The 25,423-nt window shown below is 37.1% G+C and overlaps 1 protein-coding gene across 3 annotated transcripts in view; it reads right to left on the bottom strand.

The window, feature by feature from the left end:
• The window catches only part of ACVR1C (activin A receptor type 1C), a 94,787-nt gene that overhangs the window by 54,977 nt on the left and 14,387 nt on the right, over window positions 1–25,423 (bottom strand). The window contains exon 1 of one of the 3 annotated variants that reach the window (XM_058441847.1): window positions 23,483–23,596. The exons of the other annotated variants lie outside the window; for them this stretch is intronic. The gene's annotated coding sequence lies outside the window, so the exon portion shown is untranslated. Of the gene's footprint in view, window positions 1–23,482; window positions 23,597–25,423 lie in introns of those variants that run through there. 3 annotated transcript variants of the gene reach the window in all.

The following is a 25,423-nucleotide window of genomic DNA, read 5'->3' as shown; positions in this document are numbered from 1 at the left end:
TACTCTATTCAATAAATGGTTCTTGGAAAAGTGGATAGCTACACATAGAAAAATGAAACTGGATCCCCCTCTCACATTATACAAAAATTAACTCAAGATGAATTAAAGACTTAACTCTAAGCCCTAAAACCAGAAAAATTCTAGAACAAAACCTACAAACTATTTTCAACATTCCCTAGGTAAAAAATTTATGACTAAGACCCCAAAAGCAAATGCAACAAAAACAAAAATAAATAAATGTATTACTAATGTAATGAACTTTTTGTTAAATCACAACTTCCCTTCCATAATTATCTAAATGTTCAAATTTTTACCATATAATCATTGTTAGTAAAATTAAAGTCTTTAAATTGCTAATCGCTCAAATTGGAGTTGCTTTTGTACTTGTAAAATATTTGATACATAAATGACAACTTTTACTTAACTTCAAATACCGATATGGGAGCAAAAATGGGTACTATTCCTATATGACTGAATATTTAACAATGAACAAATTCTATATCAATCATATAGAAATTATTCTCTTCTATCAATAATTTTTCTTAACTGATGAAGCATCATTTCTAAAAACATTTTTATTACTGGTATCCTAAGGGAAATACAATCCTAAAATAAAATATTGTTTTGTTATCAGCATTGAACCAAGCATAACAGCTGACTTTCCTATTTATTCTAGTGGTGACCAACATTAATAAATACACTTTTTCATCAATATTTATGTGATACAGAAGAACCATATATTCTAACTTGATTGGGATTCTATAGAGCGATATAGATAAAATCTAGTGCTTTAGAACATGTTTCAAGGCACTTTCCTTGCAAAAAGAGAAATCATATCATGGGCAAGCATTCATCTAGGTTTCTACTGACAATGAAATCTTTTTAGTATTCTCCAGTTCCAATCTTACAAATTTGATTATACTAACTTTGTAATCTTAGGCATCACTTTGTCTCCTCTACCTCCATTTTCTTATATGAAAGGCAGGACTAATAATAATATATCTCCTCATAGTGTTGTTGTGGAGAATAAATTAGTTAACCTATATAAAGCCGTTAGACCAATGTCTGGCACATAGGAAATACTATATAAAGACTTAGGGACTATCTCTCCTACTACTGAAGGAGGTAAGGTCAGTTGCCTTATGCAAACAAGCGAAACAATCAAAATATATTTGTAACTCATAAAGGAATAGCCAAATGAACTAGGGTGCAGAGACCCTTTAAAAGGCATAATAAAGAAATGCATCTCTTTCTGCTCTGTCAAGAGTGATTTGACTGCTCTCCTTCTTTTAATGACCCAGACTAGATTCTAGACGGTCACACAGCAGGTAGTATCTGGTGATGGTCCAGCCAAAGAATTCAGGAAAAGACAAAGGTCCCAGCCCTCACTCTGTCACTAACTTGCTGATTGACTTTGGAGAAGACATTTAACCTTACAGAGCCTCAATGTTGTCCTCTGAAAATAGAAAATGAACAGCATAGGGAAAGTGGGTCCAAAAATCTTAAACTCTTACATAACACCAATATTTTATGACCCTACTTATTTACAGCTTATGGAAATCTACAATTACAAAATAGGAAAACTCATTTAATGTTAAGAAACTTGTGGCCGGGCGCGGTGGCTCACGCTTGTAATCCCAGAACTTTGGGAGGCCAAGGCGGGCAGATCACGAGGTCAGGAGATCGAGATCACAGTGAAACCCCGTCTCTACTAAAAATACAAAAAATTAGCCGGGCGTGGTGGCGGGCGCCTGTAGTCCCAGCTACTCGGAGAGGCTGAGGCAGGAGAATGGCGTGAACCCGGGAGGCGGAGCTTGCAGTGAGCCGAGATTGCGCCACTGCACTCCAACCTGGGCGACAGAGCGAGACTCCGTCTCAAAAAAAAAAAAAAAAAAAAAAAAGACATTTGTTGCACTATGGTTATTCTTCACTTTCATATTTTAAGGGGCTAAAGGTAGGAAAAAGAGTAACTCTTCTGACACACAATCTCAAACCATTTGTCACTGGACATTTCATCAGAATCTCCTTGGACGCTCTATTTCCAAGAGAAACTTAGCAACTGACACAACTAACTAAGGAATATGAATCCACTGAGTGAAGACAATCATAAAGCACTCAACAATTAAATATATGTCAGTTTCACATGCATTCATCATCTCATATAATCCCACTGCAACTGTGGGAGTTAGTTGTCACTATCTCCATTTCATACATAACAAAATGAGGCTCAGAAAGACAAAGTGACTGACTTATGTAACAGTCTCTGGACTACTCAAGCAATGGTACCTTTCATGAGTAAGGTGCCATAAAAAAATGGGTATGTGAACAATTCTCCCACCCCACAAATTTCTAGCAATTGTGAATAAAATAGAATTCTAATACAGCAGAAAGAAGCTGATAACTAATTAACAATTGAAAACTAGGATTCTGATCTGTATTATTCCAATAGCCTTTAAAACACAGTTGGTATTTTTGAAATGAATTCTACCTACCTATTTTCTGAGGGGACATGCAGTCAAATAAAATTCAATATCATGTGCCTTGCATCTAAAATAAATAATCTCACCTTACAGCTTTATCTAAATTCTGTATTAAGTAAGGCTCTGAGTACATAATCTGATACTTTCTCTTTGAAGCACTACTGGCTCCTTATAAAAATGATTACATAATAGTTCTTACCAAGAAATTATGTGGATACTCACTGAATGTTTAACAAGCTATAAAAATTTACTCTGGTTAAAAGTAAAAGGTACAAATCATAAGAATAATATAGACCTAGGTGATACAGTTAAGACAGAAAGTGACACCTTACTTTAAATCTTGCACGATGAAAAACACTGGCAAAATTGAGGATTTGTTAATGATAATGGCTTCAAACATCTGCTACATGTTCCCATTTATTCCAGTTCAACTGGCAGTATGATAGGACTGACAGCGAACAAACAGCAAACTAAATAGGGCCTAAGATGAATAAGTAACATACGACATACTCAGCCTCTCATATTTCATTTCCCACCAGTCCACTATATCACTGCATTTGACATATAACTCAACTATATTTACATTAACCATCCTCAACACAGAACCTTTATGCTGCCAATTACAATATAAGTTGCCATTAGTGATTAGACATGATTTCATATTTTGTCTTTTCAAAAAAAACTGATGTTCATTGAGTCAATTACACTACAATATTCTGTGACAGAATAAATCTGGTTGTTAGTAGGCAGTAGTCTTGTCTCATGTTTATTTTATACTTTCCCATTACAGTGTACTTGAGTCCTATAGAAAGGGACAGCAAATCAAGTTGAAGAAGGAAAACAATTACCCATAATAAGGAGGTTTATTAGATTTTTCACCACAAGGAAGATTGTACTTTGCTTTTGTCTCCTCCTACCCCTTTAATTATCCCCTTTTATCCACTCTTTGCCAGTTCGTCTCTAAAAGGCAAGACATCTGTTACCCACAAGACATCTGTTACCCACATCAACTAAAGGATGTGCACATTCCTAACCAACCAGAAAATAAATATTCATCCATATTTACATGTGATGGCTAGCACACCCTGGTGTCCAGAAATATAAAAACCATCTAACTACAAAAAAGAACCAAATTTGTTGATCTGCATTTATGTGCTATTCTTATTAGAAAGCCAAATATTTATTTGGCAAATATTAGGTGTTTTGAATTAGACAGTATTTTCAATATCTTGGTTACATACTACTATGTTTCCTATGTTTGGGGTCTATATGCTAAAATTAACCAGTGCTTAACATAAACATCTGACATAAACTCTTTCTTCTTTTCCAGACATTAGTTTATTCAATTTCTCTAGTTTTAGACCAGGCTATGAAACACAAAATATTTTTTTAATTCAGAAAACTGTCTCAGATTTGACCTGCTGAATATGTAATCTTTTCATCATTTGCAGGCTTCTGAGTTAACAAAGGGAACAATTCAAGCTTTTCAGTGTGCTGAATATGAAAAGTACAGCAGCAGGAAAGAAGCCAGGAAAACTAGCACTAGCAAATCTGAAGGAAAGCCAGACAGGGTCAAAGAAAATCGGGCATAGATCTAGCTTCCTTTTCTATTCCTTGTCAAAATTTTATTTTCTTGTCATGTGGTCATTTCAAAGCATTTGCGTTTCTTAATGGTAAGGAAAAATAGAAGGAAGAAAGAAAGAAAGTAGCATTAATAAAATATGGGCAATATAAATGCAAACTTTTTGGCCAAATGAGCTTTCAATAAAGATTCAGCTGGTAGAAATACTACTTCTCAGACTGCAACCAAAAAAATTCAGAACTCCACAAATAAGGGAAAACACCCATCACAAAGAAAAACTGTTCCTTTGCACAAAGTAGCAATTACATTCCCTGTTAAAGAAGGCCTCACCCTTAGAGCTGAGAAGGAATGAAACCACCCTACCAACAGGGATTCTGTCCAGGAGAACTGCTTAAACTTCCAGCTGTAGGGCTCGATTTAGTTAGAATTCAGCATACTGTAAATTATTAGTACTAACCATTTGGAATTTTCTCAGTCCAAAGGCAACACTGACTGAAACTGGAGGTTTTAGCTCACCTGGCCACCAGCCACCTGAGACTTTAGACATGTTCCCCAATCTCTCCAGATCTTATCTTCCTCACCTGTAAAATGAGGAGGTCAAGAAGCAGGCTAGAAGACTTCTAAAGACCCCTCCAGGTCTATAGTCCTCTGCTACTCTGAACTTGTGTCACAATTCTCAATATAAGTGACTTAAGGATTACCTATGATAGATAAAAAGAGAGAGTTGGGGTTGGGTAAGTGAACAGGATAGGTCTGTGCCCCCAAATTCACACCCTGCTATTTCAGTGGGTGAGAGAATTCTACTGGTTTATAAATCAACAAAACATCTCTAATTAATATTAAAAATTGTTTATCCTGTACTATATGTATTACACGATAACCGAACGTTCTTTCCAATATCAGCATGAGATTTGGGGGCGATGGGGGGAAAGTGATAGAGGCCTGAAAATGTTCATAGCCTCTCTGAGTTATGTGAGACATCCAGAGACTGTTGATGAGTCCCTCGATCTTAGTGCCCACAGGATCACAGAAATGGTACACAAGACCAAAAGCAACTCAAAAGAGCACCACACTTCAGCAATCTGAATAGTCTACATTCTACTAAGTAGATATGAAAATGTTTCCCAATAATATTTCAATGGGTGACAGCAATTAGAGCTTAAAACTGGCTAGAAGAGTGTTATTTATTTACTTACTGCCTCAAAATTTTGAATACATATGGAAAGGACAGGTATGATGGCACAATGTCATAAAGCTTTTAGTGCAATTTAAAAACTTAATGGGAAAATTTCTCAGTTTAGCATTTTTGCTTATTAGCGTGGTGATTAACTGAAATTTTCACCTTTCAAAGAAGGCTTTTTCCAGAAATACCATTAATAACCTTAGCTGCTAAGCTCCTCCAGTGTGGGACAATTATTAATCAACCATAAAGGGATACAACATAATCAAAATGGTTCACGACAAAATTATTTGTGTGGATTATCTTCAAATATCCCTTTGAAAGGATGAAAATGCAGGATTCTCAGATAGGAAGATGGCAGCCTTCTCCTTCCTGCCTTTGGAAGTCAAGGCATGAGGGGGCAACAGGCTAGCAGGGGTAGCAGTTGGTGATAACTGCTCTTGGATATATAGCAGTGTCTCCAAGGCTGAATCTTTGTTTCCTTAGGGAGGATACAGACTATCTGGAGTCCTCTGGCCCAGTTTAGACTTTGCAGCCACGTGGGGGAAAAAACAGACCCTATTTGAAGTGTCAAAGAAAACAGTATTCCCAATCACAGGACACATTTCCTCTGCTACTCCTCACATATAATTCTTAATTTCAAAGGTTATTTTCTTACCCTGGCAGCCTAAGTGGTTCCACATCAAACTGTTCCCCAGTAATTGGGGTTTCTTAATCTATTGTCTCCTGCTTAGGAGAATATTAGTGTTTAATGGATTCTGATTACATTTAGAATAAAGCAAAATCCACAATCGTTATCATAACCTGATAGGCTAATAGTCTGGGTTCTTCCCACTCCTCCAACCTCATCTCTCATAACTCAGCCTTCCAGAGCACTGGTCTCCTTTTCGCAGCTGTGATATAACAAGTTTCCCTCCTCATGGCCTTTGCTCTTCTTGTTCCCTTTGCCTGTAGTATTCTCCCCTTTCTTCTCATTCTCCAGGTCTCAGCTCAAATGTCACCACATCAGAGAAATCTTCAGTGACTCCCCTTGCTCGAGGATATGCTCCCCATCCTTCCTGCTGCGTATCACAATCTGTAATTCGCTTTTTAATAGTATTAGACCCACTAGAACGAAAACTTCATGAGGGCAGGGCCCTTCTCGTGTTTTATTTACCATCACATCCCCAACATTTAGAATAGGGTCTGGCAGTGTGGTGAAATCCAATAAAGATGTATTGAATTACAAATTGTAGAAAACTGCAAAGTACAGAAGAAATTTTTGTCCATGCTATTTATCTCTTGGATGAATTTTAAAGTTTCTTCTCAATTTGAAAGAGGTTTTTATAAAGATATAGAATAGAACAGAATAGAATAGAAATAGATATAGAATAGATATAGAAATCCTTTGTCATAGGTGTTACATATAGCTTTTCCCACTTTCATATTTATTTGCTTTTTTCCTAACACATTACCTTCATTATTTGGGGGGTGGGGGGCAGAAAGATACTTGCCCCTTGTCAAAAAGAAGTCAAATAATACACATAAAGAAGAAAGAAAAATAAAATACATCACTCCTAATCCCATAACCCCCGAACCACTAATGCATACAACCTCTCCAAATACTACTCCATGGAGTTTTACACTAGATATGCATAGTGATGTTCTCATTAAAATCCTAATAACATGATAGACATAAACTGTGTCTATCAATATTTTACTCTGCAATTTATTTTGCTTTAAAGCTTAGAAAATCTCCCATCCAGATATTTTCTAAATAGTCAATATTTTCTTCCAATTTCTGATTTGTTTTTTAGACACTTAAATGTATATGCAATTTTGATATGGATCATCCAAATCATAGATAATATACAAATCTCCTTGACAGTAGTAAATGAATTACTTTATGGCAAGTCTTTAGATAAGTTTTTAAAATCATTATTTAAAGAGTACTTTACTATATGCCAAACTCTTTGGCAAAGAGTCAAGGCAGGGAGGGAGAGAGAGAGAAAAGGCATGCACTAAAGCAACTTGGCCGTGTAGGTTAAAGGATGTTAGGACAGTGTGGTAAACTGAGTCAGGACAACATGTAGGAGCTGTGAGCTGCGTTGGGACACAGAGGTGGAGCACTACTGAATCCGGCTGGGGCTGCAGGTAAGGGATGGGGCAGGGGTGGGAAGGTTTCTTGGAGGTGAATCTTGAGAAGCACCTGTTCAGCCTTCCTGCCGTTCGGAGGACGAGTCCCAGCCCATCCTCTCAGTAGTCCTCCAAGACAGTCCAGACAGCACCCACCAGCCTGAGGAAACCGCAGCAGTCCTCCCAAACCAGGCAGTGTGGAAATACCTCCCGCTGCGAGGCGGCACTGCATGTGCACTAACCTGCCCCCACTTTGTCAACGGGTTTGGTAACACTCACTGCCCTGATGGAACTCCATTCCCGGTCCCCAGCGCGCTCCCCACCCCAACAAGGACCTTGACACACCGGCCCGCCCCCGCGGGGCTCCCCTTGCCTGGACTTGCAGGTTGGAGCTCGGAGCCCTCCCCCAGAGCAGCGGCCAGGGGCTTCCACCTCCCCTTCGCCTGATGAATTTGCGAAGGGGCACCCTGGGGTCTCCAGGACGCCCTAGCTTTCCGCTAGACGTTGGCGCAGTGAATTCGGCCCGGACGACAGCTCCCGCGGGGCTCCGCCACCTGCCCGACGGCAGCGCAACCCCAGGGAGACGTTCTCCGACGGCTTCCCGGCGCACCAGGGTACCATCTAGTGGCAGCAGAAGCAGAAGGCAGGCTGTTTTTTACAGAATGACCTCCACTCCGGATTAGCATTTCTCAAAGCATTTTTAAAACCTGTGTGTCTTTAAAATAATTATAAAATGTCGCGCTCTCGATTTTCTGTTACTTGAAATTTTAAAATAAAATGCCTTGTCTAGAAGCAAATCAATGCAGTGATGATTTGATGACGCTTTTTCATTTGGAAATAGTGGCCCTCCACTCTCGAATGCCCTTGAAGATCACCATTCTAGCCTGGGAGGATTTGCTAGACCGGTATTTATTGAGAGAAATCTCTTATTTGAACCAAAAGTTTCCACCTATCCAAATATTGCCAGTGAAGTCTTTCTAAATTGTAAGAAGAAATGAGAAATTGATAATTAAACCCCAATGTGTATTATAATTTGCATATTCACATAGGTCCTATTGGTCTTATAGCTGTTATATTTATGCTCACATAAAATCATACCTGATAATGATGGTTACCAGATTTGGAAATTTCACTCACCAGTAAAATTTCAAAAATAATTTGGGGACCCAACCAAGGGTTACACCAAATTTTTGTGTTGTCAAGGAAGAACATTGAAAAAAAAAAAGCATCCTCTATTACCATTATTTCAAAAAAGAAGTCAATTCACATGATTTAATCATTTCATACTGTATACATATCAAAACAACACATTATACCTCATAAATATATACAATTATGATTTTTAATTAAAATATTTATTAAAAGAATAAAAATAAAATAGCTCACATTAAAAAAAGAAAAAAGAGCATTATACTACCAATTAAGAAAGTAAAGACATAAATCCCAGAATTAAGGTCTGACTTTACCAAAATCAAGGCTATCTTTTAAAAATTTCAAATGTAGATAAACATAATTGTATTTTATAATGTTACCTTTATTTTATTTCTTTTAATAGTTTTTTTTTTTTTGAGATGGAGTCTCACTCTGTCACCCAGGCTGGAGTGCAGTGGCACAACCTCGACTCACTGCAACCTCCACCTCCTGGTTTCAAGTGATTCTCCTGCCTCAGCCTTCCGAGTAGCTGGGATTACAGGCTGGTCTCGAACTCTTGACCTCAAATGATTCACCCATCTCGGCCTCCCAAAGTGCTGGGACCACAGGCGTGAGTCACCTGCCCAGCTTTAACAGTCTTTTTCTAATACAAATTATTAATCTGGGGGTTGACTGCATCAGAAAGTGGAGCTGAGTGTCCAAGCTGTTATTATTCTAACCTATTGTGTTCACAATGAACGGCCATACTCCACATGGAAATGTTGTCTCAAGTGGAAGGGGCAATTTTCTGTAGTGCTATTTTTACTCAATATGGAATATTCTGGAAACTGAAAAAAGCTGAATAGGCCGGTCGCTGTGGCTCAGGCCTGTAATACCAGCACTTTGGGAGGCCGAGGCAGGCAGATCACGAAGTCAGGAGATTAAGACCATCCTGGCTAACACAGTGGAACCCGTCTCTACTAAAAATACCAAAAATTAGCCGGGCGTGGTGGTGGGCGCCTGTAGTCCCAGCTACTCTGGAGGCCGAGGCAGGAGAATGGCATGAACCCGAGAGGGGGAGCTCGCAGTGAGCCAAGATGGCGCCACTGCTCTCCAGCCTGGGCTCAAAAAAAAAAAAAAAGCTGAATAATAATAGCCACCCACTCCAAGCTACAGAAAAAGCTAATAATGGCAGACCAGGTGTCTAGCTAACAAGGGACATCTCTGCCCAGGGAACAGGGCTGCTGAGCTTTCCTGGATCAACAAGCTCACTCTAGATAGATGTTCACCTACCAGAAATTCACTTGGCAATGCCTCCATCAGTACTGGAGCACAAATCTTAACACTGTATTTGATCAGCCTGCACACTTTGGTCTATTTTACAGGACTTGGAAGATAGTATGCATTTTTTGAATTAGTACAGTCTTGGGTTCAATATATTGTTTGTCAAATCTATGATTTACTTGATGATTAACTCTGGATCAAGAATGCACCATACACTTTAAATATTGTTTCCATAGGAAATGATTACCAATTATAATCAACTCCTGAAGGATACTATTTCCAGCAACATCTTGCAGTGATAAGCAGGGATTGCTACTCTGTAGCATGGAGAGGTGAACCTGTGTAAAGAAAAAATACTACAGGATCCCTAATCCAGTCCCAGGGCATTTAGGGAACAAGTTAGGAGACTTGGGGTTCTAATCCTAGTTCTAGTAATATGACCTCTGGGCCTCGTGTTCAACTGATCTGTTTAAGAAAGAATTCAATTAGATGATCTCTAATGTGCCTTTCAGTTGTAACGTTCTATAACCCTAAAAGCAGAAGGCATCAGTGGCTACCATCCAGTATCAGAAAGAGCAATAGGAGTGACAGCATACCCAGAAAACCAAGTTGTTGCCCTAGAATCACAGTTAAGGAAGAAAACTGTTCAGGAGAATCATGCATTCTTATAAAGACTGACATGAATAATCAGAGTTCGTATTTTGGAGGTCTGTTAAGTCACTGAAATCCAGTTTTGTGTTTTCAGTCTCTATTAAAGTAGAGAAGATAGAAACCAAACGAGAAAAGAGCAGAGTTCAGTGATGAAAGGAGCACATGGCATACTCAATCTATCTGAGAAATATGCCATGAAATACAAAAAATTAACGACAAAAAACATTAAGTTCCAAACTAAAAGCTAAGAAAGCTCTGACTTGTTAAAAGGAAACAATTAAAAGTAACCAGTAAGTAATAAACAATTAATAGTGATATTACACAGTTAAAAGATTGAAGAGATAGAAAAAGACAGAACTATCTGTCTCAACTTTAGAATGAAAGTAGCAAAGAAAATCGAAAAGGTAAAGTCCTCAAGGGTTCTCAGGGGCTCACTTGTCAGAAATTTTTACCACAATCCACAGTTACATATTTATATATGATCAGATATGGTAAAGAATAGATAATTCTCAATGTAGAAATAAAAGGAAACCATCCTAAGTAAGACGCTGATCTAGCTAAAAATAGAGTGGCAAGCTCAGAGCTGAAAAGGGAAGAGGAGGACAACTGATTTGGAAGGATCTTTTTGTTTTATTAAGGCTGATCCTAGCTGAGCATCTTTCCAACACTGACCATGAGGCTCAAAAGTTTACCCTGGATAATATGAGAAATTCATATATTGTGCAAACATAAAAAGGGCTCATCACCTAACCCTCCCTTCAAAGAATATGGGTGGGAAAGGGAGCTGATGAATGGGGAGCACATTTTTAAAATCCATAATGCTTTTTAAAAATATAATTCTTAGACTTCTAGGAATTATCATAACTATTTCAGAAGGTAGGTTACTGGCTGGCCGCGGTAGCTTGCACCTGTAATTCCAGCACTTTGGAAGGCTGAGGCGGGAGGATCACTTGAGGTCAGGAGTTCGAGACCAGCCCAGCCAACATGGTAAAACCCCATCTCTACTGAAAATACAAAATTAGCCAGGCTTGGTGGCGGGCTCCTGTAATCCCAGCTACTCGGGAGGCTGAGGCAGGAGAATCACTTGAACCCGGGAGGCGGAGGTTGCAGTGAGCTGAGATTGCACCACTGCACTCCAGCCTGGGCGATAAAAACAGTCTCAAAAAATAAAAATAAAAATAAAAAAATAAAAAAGAAGGTAGGTTACCTGGCTTCTCCTGGTTCCTTTTATCTATCAAGATACTGTTAAGTAAAATAACTACCTATTTCGTTTTTCAGCTGCCCAAATATATTACAAGACATAAAAGTATAAAAGTGAGGAAACATAAGAAAGAAGTTATACGACCTCCAAAAAGTCTCAAAGAATTCGTATTAGCCAGAACAAAAGGAAAGTCTAAGGTAGGTCATCTGAGTCTTGCTGCTTCTTTTATAGTGATATAAAACAAAACAAAACAAAAAAACTATAGCAAAGAAACAAATGAAAACCTTGTTTATGGCTGCGTCTGAGTTTAACATTGTTGGAATTCAGCAAGGTGCAGTAAAAAAGATCCTGCACTTTGGAAGATGCGTATCTGTATTTCTAATCCTGAGCCACCTCTAACCCTGCTGTGCAGCCTGAGAGGTTACCACACCTCTCTAAATCTGTCCATGCACTGATGAAGTATGGATAATAATTCCTATCTCACAGGATTATTATGAAAATTTTAAAAACAGATATTCTAGATAACACATTTAACACACCACAAATGTTAAAAAAAAAAAGAAAAAAAAAGAAAAAGAAAAAGAAAAAAAGAACACCCGAAAATTAAGCTCCTGCTATTACAAGTTATGGGCTATTCAGAGCTCAACATTTAAGGCACAAACCACACTCCTTAAAAATAACTTTCAGTGTTTCTCACAACTTTCTGGTTCTGATTAACGTTTCCCTTGGTAGTGACACTGCCACACTAAGGTGATAAAATCAGCAGCTCCAAATCAAGATAGACATTTTTGTTAAAATAAAAATAAATTGGCATCTGTACATAATGAAGGGGTAGATGTAACTGGAACATTAACTCCCATATTGGTTACTACACTAATTTTTCCCTTTCAATCAATTATTTCTTGGGCCCAATAATTTCAACAGAAAAATGAACAAAGTAGATGAACAGAGAAAGAAAAGCTGTCAATAAACATGAAAAGTTTAAGTCTCACTAATAATCAAAACAAAATTATGCAAAGACATAACTTTCATTTGCCAAATTGGAAATGATTTTGTAAGTTATAACATGCAGAAATGGTTAGGGGGTTGGTCAATGAAATTTCATCTTCGTACACAGTTGGTAGAGTATAAGTTGGAACAAACTTTTAGATGTACAATCTGAAATACTTATCTCAAGTCTTAAAAATATTTATGATATTTGTGGTTGTATTTCTACTTCTACATGAAATAAACACAAAAGTTTCTTTAAAACTTCCATTACAGAGTTATTATTCACAAAAGTAAAAAACAGAAATAGACTAAACACCCCCAAATCAAGTAATATCCTCCTTTTTAGTAATATTTATTTAGGTTGGAACTTGCTCACTATAAATATGAAAAGTAAAATAATTAAACATACAGGGTATCAGCTCAATTTTTATATATGCATTGAAATAAATAGAATGAAACACATTCAAATATTAATAGTGGTTATCTCTGAGGTATGGGAATAAAGATGATTTTTACATTTTTCAACACTTTTTCCTAATTTCCTATAAAGAATATATTAATATGCTGTAATCAGGGATGAAAATTATTTTGTTAAAGTCATTTCTTGTTCCATCAAAGTATTTAGTTCACAGGGAGTAGCTAAACATATCACAGAGACATCTTCAGTCAGCTTTTCAGCAAAGGTCTCTAAAATAATCCTGATGGTGGGGTCTGGGTAAACACCCACAGGTTTGACTGCCATACTACACCATAGCTACAGCAAATCTGTTTCCAAGTCCAAAAATTGGAATTTGTGGTCTGAAATAGGCTAGCATACTTGAAAGCAGGGCTGTCCCTGAAAATTCAGATACATCATCATCATAAAATGACTCCTACGCTACATGGAAACTTACCTGATCTCTGGGACATAAATAAGACTAGCCTAGCTTGATGATCTTTCCATAACTTTTCCTCTTACCTTTTAATTGTTGAGAGAGGGTTACAACAGACACAGTGACTATCCCTGACTGAAGAAAATAATCAAGAAAATGCTGACTGCCCACTATGTGCACAGCACTGTACTCAACAAAGGGTACCTCTAATCTGACTCAGCAAAATAGGTTTGTTAACACATTAATGATCCTCTGTAGAGACTGCAGATGCAAGCAAAATTCTCCATAAGCAAGCTTAATTCTATAGTAAAGCGAGAAAAGGAGCCCAAGTAGCCCATAAGTGTTCTCCTGTAGGTGATAAATGGCCTTTCAAGTCCAACCAAGTGCTTTCACCTAAAAGAACAGGTGAGCAAATGTTGCATTTACAATGAGCTTTATCTGTGTACAGATAATGTCCCTGACTGCAATTTCCTTTGCTAAGAGAAGAAATCACTATTCCATGTTAACAAATTAAACATAACCTAATTTATCCTAATTTGATTTCATTTCTATCTACTTAATACCATTTTGCAGAATGAAGATTACACAGACAAAAAGCATTTTAATATGTACAGAAATTCCTTACTTTCAAAGAAGTTATAAAACTGAGTAAATTTTAATTATTTGTAATTTTAAAATATTTCCATTGAATTAAGGTTATAACTGCACATGGCAAAAAAAAAGTATAGGAAGAATTTAAAAGAAAAACATCCATCTAGTGACCCACATCTCCCCACTCTCACTTCCCAGAGGTACCCACGTTTAACTATTGTTGTTATTCTTTGGGACATTATGTTAGGACATTAATTCTAAAAATATAGCTGATTAACCAATTTGAAACATAATCTGCTGACTTTCTGATCTGTATGACTTCTTAGTTTATCTATAGGATCTCCAATTTGGGGAGGAGAGCCAGGTTTATTGAGATGTAATTTACATATAGCAATTATTACAGTAACTATTTTAGTGTAGTTGTATGAGTTTTGACAACTACAGTTCCATAATCCCTCTTGCCAAACTTATACTACTTTTTAGACATTTTCTCTCTCTGTCCCAACTGCTGGCAAGCAGTGATATTTTCTGTTCTTATACTTTTGCCTTCTTCAGAATGTCAAACGAATGCAGTCTTTTGAGTCTGGCTTTTGCATTTGGTTTAAGGCATTTGAGATTTATTCACCATGTTGCACACATCAGGAGCTTTTTTGAATGCGTATACAACCGTTTATTTATCCATTCATCCATTAAAAATCCATTAAAGGACATTTGGTTTTTTCCCGTTTTTCTGAATTAGAAATGAATCTGTAATAAACATTAATATACTGTTTTTATGTAGTTTTATTTCTCTTTGCTAAATATCTAGGCGTGGGATTACTATTTTGTATAGAAGGTGTACATTTAACTTTACATGGAATTGCCCAAGTGTTTTCCAAAGGGCTTGTATCATTTTACATTTCCACCAGTAATGTATGAGAGTTCCAGTTACTTATATATTTTGTCCACTTCTTACTGAGTTGTTTCCTTAATATTGAGTTCTGAGTATTCTTTATATTTTTTGGATACAAGTGCTTTATAAGATATGTGTTTTGCAAACATTATTTCCTGGCCTGCATCTTGTCTTCTCATTCTCTTAACAGCATCTTTCAAGGAACAGAAGTTTGTAATTTTGATGAAGTCTAATTTATTCAATATTTTTCTTTTACAGATCATGCTTTTAGTACCCTCATCTAAGAAATGTTGCCTAACCTAAGATCAAAATGTTTTCTTCTATGTTTTCTTTTAGAAGTTTTTATAGTTTAGATTTTATTCTTAGGTCCATTTTAGTTAATACTTGTAAACATGCAAGAGATTTTGATGTTCTTATTTATTTATTTTTGCTTATGAATGTACCCATGTAATTTGTTGAAAAGGCTATTCTTTCTCCATTAAATTGCCTTTATAATTTTATCAAAAAAATCAATTGACATATATATATATATGTGGGTCTATTTCTGGTTATTCTATTCTGTTGATCAATGTGCCGCTCCTTTTGTCAATACCACACTGTCTTAAATTGTAGATTTATAATGAATCTTGAAATAGGTACTACGAGCATTCCAACTTTGTTCTTGTTTTTCAAAACTGACTTGGGTATTCTCATTCCTTTGCCTTTCCCTATAAATTTTAGAATCATCTTGGTGAATTCTACATAAATTCCTGCTGAGATTTTGACTGAAACTTTGCAATCTATAGACCAATTTGGAGAAAATTAATAAACTGACAACACTGAGCAATTGATTCTGTGAATATAGTACAATATGCCCTCAATATCTGTAGGGAATTTGTTCCATGACTCCTGAGGATATCGAAATCCATGGATGTGAAAGTCTCTTATATAAAACGGCATAATATTTGCTTATAACCTATGGACATCCTCCCCTATACTTCATTTTACTTTTATTTAAATATTTATTGACACATAATGTCTTATGAGGTACATATCAGTGTTTGTTACATGCATAGAATGTATAATAGTCAAGTCAGGGTATCTATCACCTTGAGATTTATCATTTCTATGTGTTGGTAACATTTCAAGTCCCCTCTTCTAGCTACTTTGAAATATACAACATATTGTTGGAAAGTACAGTGCCCCTAATCTGCTATCAAACATTAGAACTTATTTCTTCTAAATAATTACGTTTGCACCCATTAACAAACCCCTCTTCAGCACCCCCTCCCACTTTCCCTCCTTCCCAGCTTTTGGTATCTATCATTCTATTTTCTATGTTCATGAGAGCAAGTTTTTTGACTCCCACATATGAATGAGAACATATGGTATTTGTCTTTCCATACCTCACTTATTGCACTTGACAAAATGACCTCCAGTTCCATCATATTGCTGCAAATAACATGGTTACATTCTGTTTTATGGCTGAACAATATTCCATCATGTATATATATCACATTTTCTTTATCCATTCATCCACTGATGGACACTTAGGCTGAATCCACAATGTAGGTTTTGAGTAGTGCTGTGACAAACTTGTGAGTGCAGGTATCCCTTTGATATAGTGATTTATTTCCTTTGGATAAATACTCAGTAATGGGATTGCTGGATTGAATGGTAGTTCTAATTTTAGTTTTTTAAGGAATCTCCGTGTTGTTTTCCATAGTGATTGTACTAGTTTACATTCCCACCCACAGTGTATAAGAGTTCACTCTTCTCCGGATACTTTGCCAGCATCTGTTGTTTTTGTCTTTTTACTAATAGCCTTTCTAACTGGGATGAGATGACATCTCATGGTGGTTTTGATTTGCATTTCCCTGATGATTAGTGATGTTGAGCATTTTTTTCATATACCTGTTGGCCATTTGTATGTCTTCTTTTGAGAAATGTCTATTCATAATCTTTCCCCATTTTAATAGGAGTGTTTGTTTGTTTTTATTGTTGAGTTTTGGTTCATTTTATATTCTCAATATTAGTCCCCTGTCAAATAAGAAATTAATATTTTCTTTCATTCAACAGGTTTTCTCTTCACTCTGTTGATTGTTCTTCACTCTGTTGATTGTTTCTTTTGCTATACAGCAGCTTTTTTTAGTTTAATATAGTCCCATTTGTCTATCTTTGTTTTTGTTGCTTGTTCTTTCATGGTCTTAGCCATAAAATCTTTGCCAAGACCAATGTCATGAAGTGTTTCCCCTGTGTTTTCTTCTAGTAGTTTTATTGTTTCTGGTTTTACATTTAAATCTGTAATCCATCTTAAGTTATATACAGTGATTTTTGTATACAGTGAAGACTAGGGGTCCAGTTTCATTCTTCTGCATATAATTATCCACTTTTCTCAGCATCATTCATTAAAAAGGGTGTCTTTTCCCCAAATGTGTATTCATGGCAGCTTTTTTGAAGATCAGTTGGCTGTAAATACGTGGATTTATTTCTGAGTTCTCTATTCTGTTTTATTGGTCTATGTGTCTATTTTTATACCAATACCATGCTGCTTGGTCACTATAGCCTTCCAATATGTTTTGAAGTCAGTTAGGATGATGTCTCCAGCTTTGCTCTTTTTGCTTAGAATTGTTTTGGTTATCTGGGCTCTTTTTTGGTTCCATATGAATTTTAGGATTCTTTTTTTATATTTCTGTGAAAAATGACATTTGGTCACTATAGCCTTCCAATATGTTTTGAAGTCAGTTAGGATAATGTCTCCAGCTTTGCTCTTTTTGCTTAGAATTGTTTTGGTTATCTGGGCTCTTTTTTGATTCCAAATGAATTTTAGGATTTTTTTTATATTTCTGTGAAAATTACATTAGTATTTTGATAGAAATTGCATTGAATCTATAGATACCTTTAGGTAGTATGGTCATTTTAAAAACACCTACTCTTCAGATCTATGAGCATGGAATGTCTTTTCATTTGTTCACATCCTTTTCAATTTCTTTCATCAGTGTTTTTTGTTTTTTCTTGTATAGATGTTTCACATTCTTGGTTAAGTTTATTCCTATGTATTTTTGTAGCTATTTTAAATGAGATTGCCTTCCTGATTTTTTCTTAGCTATTTCATTATTGAAGTATATAAATGCTACATATTTCTGAATGTCAGTTTTGTAGCTTGCACCTTTACTGAATTGAACAGTTCTAGGAATTTTTTTGGTGGAGGCTTTTGAGTTTTCTAAATATAAGATCATGTCCTCTGCAAAGAGGGATAATTTTATTTTCTCATTTCCAATTTCAATGCCTTTTATTTCTCATTTCCAATTTGAATGCCTTTTATTTCTTTCTCTGGTCTGACTGCTCTGGCTGGGGCTTCCAATGCTATGTTGAATGGCCATCATTAAAAAGTCAGGAAACAACAGGTGCTGGAGAGGATGTGGAGAAATAGGAACACTTTTACACTGTTGGTGGGACTGTAAACTAGTTCAACCATTGTGGAAGTCAGTGTGGCGATTCCTCAGGGGTCTAGAACTAGAAATACCATTTGACCCAGCCATCCCATTACTGGGTATATACCCAAAGGACTATAAATCATGCTGCTATAAAGACACATGCACACATATGTTTATTGCGGCACTATTCACAATAGCAAAGACTTGGAACCAACCCAAATGTCCAACAACGATAGACTGGATTAAGAAAATGTGGCACATATACACCATGGAATACTATGCAGCCATAAAAAATGATGAGTTCATGTCCTTTGTAGGGACATGGATGAAACTGGAAAACATCATTCTCAGTAAACTATCGCAAGGACAAAAAACCAAACACCGCATGTTCTCACTCATAGGTGGAAATTGAACAATGAGAACTCATGGACACAGGAAGGGGAACATCACACTCCGGGGACTGTTGCGGGGTGGGGGGAGGGGGGAGGGACAGCATTAGGAGATATACCTAATGCTAAATGACGAGTTAATGGGTGCAGCAAACCAACATGGCACATGGATACATATGTAACAAACCTGCACATTGTGCACATGTACCCTAAAACCTAAAGTATAATAATAAAATAAAATAAAATAAAATAAAAAAGAAAAGGAGTGGTGAGAGTCAGCATTCTTGTCTTGTTCCAGTTCTTAGAGGAAAGGCTTTCAATTTTTCCCCATTTAGTATGATGTTAGCTGTTGGTTTGTCACAGATTACTTTTATTATTTTAAGGTATATGCCTATGCCTAGATTATTGAGAGTTTTTTGTCAAAATGAGTTGTTAAATTTTATCCAATACTTTTTCTGCATCTATTGAAATAATCATATGATCTTTGTTCTTCATTCTGTTGATGTGAAGTATAACATTTATCAATTTGTGTATGTTGAATCATACTTGCATCCCTGACATAAATCCCACTTGATCATTATATGTTATCTTTTTGATGTGCTGTTAGATTCAGTTTGTTAGTATTTTGTGGAGGATTTTTGCATCTTTGTTCATCAGGGATATTGGCATGTAGATTTCTTTTTTGGTTGTGTCGTTGTCTAGGGCTATCAGGGTATTGCTGGCCTTAAAAATGAGTTTAGGAGAATTTCCTGCTCTTCCATTTTTTCTAATAGTTTTAGGATAACTGGTATTACATCTTCTTTATATGTTTGGTAGAATTCCACAGTGAATACGTCTAGTCCTGAGCTTTTTCTTCTTAGGAGACTTTTCATTACAACTCAATCTCACTGCTTGTTATTGGTCTGTTCAGGTTTTCTATTTCTTTCTGATTCAATCTTGGTAGGCTGTATGTTTCCAGGAATTTATCCATTTCTGCTACGTTTTTCAGTTTGTTACTTTATAGTTGTTCTTAACAGTCTCTGATGGCCTTTTGTATTTTTGTGCTATCAATTATACTATCTCCTTGTTCACTTCTGATTTTGTGTCTTCTCTTTTTTCTTAGTCTAGTTAACAGTTTATCACTTTTGTTTATCTTTTCAAAGAGCCAATTTTTCACCTCATTGATTCTTTGAATTTCTTTCTTTTTTTGTTATTTAGTTCATTTAGTTCTGCTGTGATCTTTATTATTTCTTTTCTTCTGCTAATTTGGGGTTTGGTTTGCTCTTGAGGTTCACTGAGGTGCCTTGTTAGGTTATTTGAAATCAGGTGTGTTTTTTTTAGTGTGGGCATTTATTGCTATAAACTTCTCTATTAGCACTGCTTTTGCTATATCCCACAGGTTTTGATATGCTGTTTTCATTTTCATTGGTTTCAAGACTTTTTTTTAAATTTCCATCTTCATTTCTTCCTTGACTCAATGGTTGTTTAGGGGCATGTTGTTTAATTCCCATGTATTTGTATAGTTTCCAAATTTCCTCTTGGTATTGATTTCTAGTTTTATTCCATTGTGGTCTGAGAAGACACTTGATATGAGTGTAATTTTATAGAATTTGTTGAGACTTATTTTGCAACCTAACACATGATCTCTCCTGAAGAATGTGCCATGTGTTGATGCAAAGGATGAATATGCTGCAGTTGTTGGATAGAATGTTCGGTATATGTTTGCTAGGTCCCTTTGGTCTAAGGTACAGTATAAATCCAATGTTTCTTTGTTCATTTTCTGTCTGGATAAACTGTCTAGTGCTGAAAGGGGGATGCTGAAGCCTCCCACTATTATTGTATTGCAGTCTTGCTCTCTCTCTAGAACTAGTAATATCTGCTTCATGAATCTGGGTACATACATACTTAGAATTGTTATATCTGCTTGCTGGATTTATCCCTTTAAAATTATATAATAACATTCTTTGTCTTCTTTTTTACTGTTCTTGACTTAAAGCCTCTATTATCTGATATAAGTATAACGACTCCTGTTCACTTTTGGTTTCTATTTGTGTGAAATATCTTTTTTCATCCCTTTACTTTCAGTGTATGTGGGTCTTTACTGGTAAACTGCATTTCCTGTAGGCAGTGTATAGTTAGACAATTTTTTGTATCTATTCAGCCAGTCTGTATCTTTCAAGTAGAGAATTTAATCCATTTCTATTCAAGGTCATTATTGATATGTGAGGTCTTGCTCCTGTCATATTGTTAATTGTTTTCCAGTTGTTTTATAAATTCGTTGTTCCTTTCTTTTTCTCTTAATATTTGTCCTTGTGGTTTAGTTGTTCTGTAGTGGTCCTATCTGAGTTATTTCTCTTCCAAATATGTGTGTGTTTGTCATGTCAGTTAGTTTTATACTTTCATGTGTTTTCATGATAGTAATCTTTTTCATGATGGTTGTCTTTTTGCTTCCAGGTTTAGGACTCCCTTGAGAATTTCTTTTAGTGGTGATAAATTCCCTCAGCATTTGCCTGTCGAAGAAGGACTTTATTTCTCCTTCATTTATGAAGGATATTCTCACTGGATATAGTTTCTAGTCTATCGGTTTTCTTCTTTCAGCATTTTAAATATATCATTCCATTCTCTTGTGGCCTATAAGGTTTTTGTTGAGAATTCAGCCTTCAAAAAGATAGGAGTTCCTTTATAGGTGAAGAGATACTTTTGCTGTTTCTAGAATTCTCTTTTCTCTTTGACTTTAGACAGCTTGATTATAATGTACCATGAAGAAGACATTTTTGCATTGTATCTGTTTGGGGATCATTGGGCCCTATATTTGAATGTCTAAATCTCTTGCTAGACTTGGGAAAGTTTTCATCTATTATTTCATTGGATAGGTTTTTAAACCCTTTTGGTGTCTCTTCGCCTTCTGGGATACTAATAATTTGTATACTTGGTCCCTTTATTGTGTCCCATATATTATGAAGACTTTGTTCATTCTTTTTTATTATTTTATCTTTTTGTCTGACCAGACTTTTTTGAAAGACGTGTCTTCAAGTTCTGAGATTATTTCTTCTGCTTGATCTAGTCTTTTGTTGAAGCTTTCAAATGTATGTTGTATTTCATTCAGTAAATTCCTCAGTTCCAGGATTTCTTATTATATCTTTGGTAAATTTCTCATTCATATCCTGAATTGTTTTACTGATTTCTTTGTACTATTTTTCAAAGTTCTGTTGTATCTCACTGAGATTCTTTAAACTCAACAATTTGAATTCTTTATCTGGGATTTGTAGAATTCCTTTTTGATTGGGATATGTTGCTAGAGAATTATGTTCCCTTGAAGGTGTCATATGTCCTTGCTTTTTAATGTTTCTTGTGTTCTTACATTGATATCTGCACATCTGGCATAACAGTTACTTCTTCCAATTTTTCAAATTTCCTTTTGTAGGAGAGGACTTTTTCCTGAAGATGTATCTATGACATCGTTTGGATAGGGCCCTTCCTGTTTGATTTTGGGTGCATGTGGGTGTAGTCTCTATATAACTTTTTTGCAGTAAACAGCATCGGTGGTATCTGTGATTTCCTCAGTGAGTTAGAGTATGGTTATGAGTGGAGGCTGTGGTGAAGTTGTGCTGATGACAGGAATTCCAGGTGGGCCAGTCTTTAGGCACGAGTGGTGGCAGCAGTGGGCTGAGCATGCCTGTCGTTAGACCCAGGGTGGCATATGTTGACTGTGATGTTAGTGGGTCCAGGTGAGTCCATTCTTGGGCCTCCAGGTAGCTGCTTGGGATGCTGGCAGGGTGGGTAGGCTTGTTGTGGGCAATGGCAACAGCAGTTGTGGGACAACTTTCTGGGTCCTGAGCAGTGTGTGCTGGTGTTGGCAGTATCTGTGATGGGCTGGGTAGGCCAGTCTCCAGGCTCCTAGGTGGCATGTGTGGGTATATTTTGTCAGTGGTGTTGACAGCAAGCTGGGTGGGCCAGCTCTTAAAGTTCCTGAGGGAAGTGCACAGATGCCAGAGGTGGTGAAATGGGCAGGGTGATCCCCAGGTTCTCAGGTAGCATGCTTGGGCTCTGTGGTTGTGGTGCCAGGGTGGGAAAGTCTGACCTTGGTCCCCTGGTGATATGCAGGGGCATGGGCTGTAGTAGACAAGGTGAGGTAATCTGTGGTGAAGGGTGTGGAGAACATGACTCCAGGACTCATTCTAGAGCAGAGCATTCATGCTATTGGGATAAATGGAACTGCTTTTATCAGTCCCCTGTGGGTAGCTCTCAGGGTCTGAGAAGTGCACACTTGGTCTCTGGCAATAGCAGTGGCCACAACAATGTGCGGAGCCTGTATTCAGGCCACACACTAGAGTACAGAGGCTGTGCTCCTGGTGTGGGCAAAGTTGGTGACTACAATCCCAAACAGGGAGCTCTTAGGTTCTGGGTAGCACTTACTTCAGCCCCTGGCTGCAGGAGTGACTGCAATGTTTTGGGGGGTTAGTGGGGAGGGATCCTGCCCTCCTTGCATGGGCCCCAAAACAGAGGCTACATTGAGAGTGGGGGTCAGTCACCACTCACAGCCCCAGACAGGCAGCTCCAAACAGGCAGCCCACCCCAGCCTCTGGCAGCAGCAAGGGCAGCTGTGTTGCAGTGGTATGAGTGAGGGACAGGACCCCACTCTTCTATGTGCTAGCCTGAGCACAAGGGCCACATTACCAGAGGGAACAGGGTTGCTACTCCCAGTCCATCAGCACTCAGGCTCACTCACCTCAGCTCCCAGTGGCAGCAACTGCTACAGCAGTGTGTGGAGTTGGGAAGGGGTCCCACTCTCTGACTGCAAGCCCAACGACAGAGTCCATGCCACTACTGGGGACAGGGTTACTTCTCACAGCCGCAGACAGGGAACTCTCAGGCTATGGAAAGTATACACTCTGGTTTCCTTTGTGCCAGGAGCCACCTCCTTGGTGTGCTGCACAGTTCCTTCCCCGGAGAGTAGTACTACTCCATGTGGACTAGAGTACTAAGGACCACACAACACCTTTGGGTCCAGCCAGCACTGTGCCCCTGTAGCCCTTTAGCTAGACACTGGGGAAGGTCAGTAGAGGCTTCCAGAATGTAGAACTACAGGGGCTATGGTTACCAGGGCAGGATGAATCCAAGTGACAGCAGAACTCTCACAATTATTTCATTTTGCAGCTGCTTAGGTCTCAGGGATGTGTGTGACCCAGTACAAGTTCCCTGTCTAGTGTAATGTCCCTGCAGAGTCTCTAAATCATTGTCCATGTTAGTCTAAGGGTTTGTACAGGTAGAGGAGCTCTCCCATGGCAACAGTCTAGTGGGGATGTGGACTGCTAAGGGTCTCTCACTTACCCATTCCCTGCAATAGGAAGCCCCTCTGGGCTCCCAGCCAATCTTAGTCGCTGGCTGCTCACTTCCTTTTTCTTCCGTGTCTCAGTTGTTTCCTGTGACTTTTCTGTTGATCTCCAGTGATCTCTCCTAGATATTCTATTCAAGGTGTGATTATCTCTTTGCAATTTTCGTTCTTCTTTCTGGGGAGGGTGAGTGTCTAACGTCCCTAGTCAGCCATCTTAACTCCTCTATACTTTAAATAATCTCTAGATTACTTATAATACCTAATGCTATATAAAGAGTTTTAATACTATATTGGTTTTTTATTTACATTATTTTTATTGTTGTATTGTTAATTTTTGTTGTGTTTTTTCCGAAATATTTTCAATCTGCCGTTGATTGAATCTGCAGATGTGAAACCCACAGATATGGAGGGCCAACTGTATAGGATTCCTTTCATTTAGGTTTACTTTAAATTATTTCAACTGTGTTTTATAGTTGAGTGTTGTCATCTGGTTTTAAATGCATCTGTTGATATTGTCATATGGTTTTTCTTTAGTCTGCTGAAATGGTAAATTGAAATATTAGATTTTTGAATGTTGAACCAGGCTTGCATTCTTAGGACAAACTCCACAAGAAAATAATGTATTATCCTGTTATATTTTTGTTCAATTTAATAACATTTTGTTGAGGATTTTTGCATCTCTATGAGAGATACTGGTCTATAGTTTTCTTTCATTGTGATGTCTTTACCTAGTTTAGGTTTCACTGTAATACTGGTTTCATAAAATGAGCTGAAAGATGTTCCCTCCACTTGCACATTCTGGAAGTTTATGTAGAATAGACATTATTTCTTCCTAAAAATTTTGATAGAATTCATCAGTGAAGTAATGTGAAATTAGAGACATTTTGTTAGAAGTTTTCAAGCTTTGAGCTATAAAATGAATGTCTTTAATCTCTTTAGGACTATTCAGGTTATTTATTATTTCTTGATTAGTCTTTGGAAGTTTATGTCTTTCAAGGAATTTGCTCATTTTACCTAAATTTTTTAATTGTGAACAAAATGCAATATTCCCTTATTTTTAGTTTTATGTCTGTGGGGTGGATAGCAATGTTCTTCTTTCATTTCTAACATCAGTAATTTGTGTATTCCCTCTATTTTCTTTGTAAATCTAGCTAAGGTGAACCACTTTGACCTATGAGTATTTAGAAGTTTGTTGCTTAATAAGTTCCTGTTGTTGATTTCTCATTTGTTTCCATTATATTCAGAGAACATATTCTGTATACTTTAATTTTTTAAAAACTTATTAGGTTTGTTCTATGCCCCCACAATATGGTCTATCTTGGCTAATATTCTATG

This window comes from Hylobates moloch, unplaced genomic scaffold (assembly GCF_009828535.3).
Source record: "Hylobates moloch isolate HMO894 unplaced genomic scaffold, HMol_V3 SCAFFOLD_1, whole genome shotgun sequence".
In the NCBI taxonomy this organism is placed as follows: domain Eukaryota; kingdom Metazoa; phylum Chordata; class Mammalia; order Primates; family Hylobatidae; genus Hylobates; species Hylobates moloch.
Note: the sequence above shows the minus strand (reverse complement) of the source record. Positions and strands in the feature narration are given on the sequence as shown.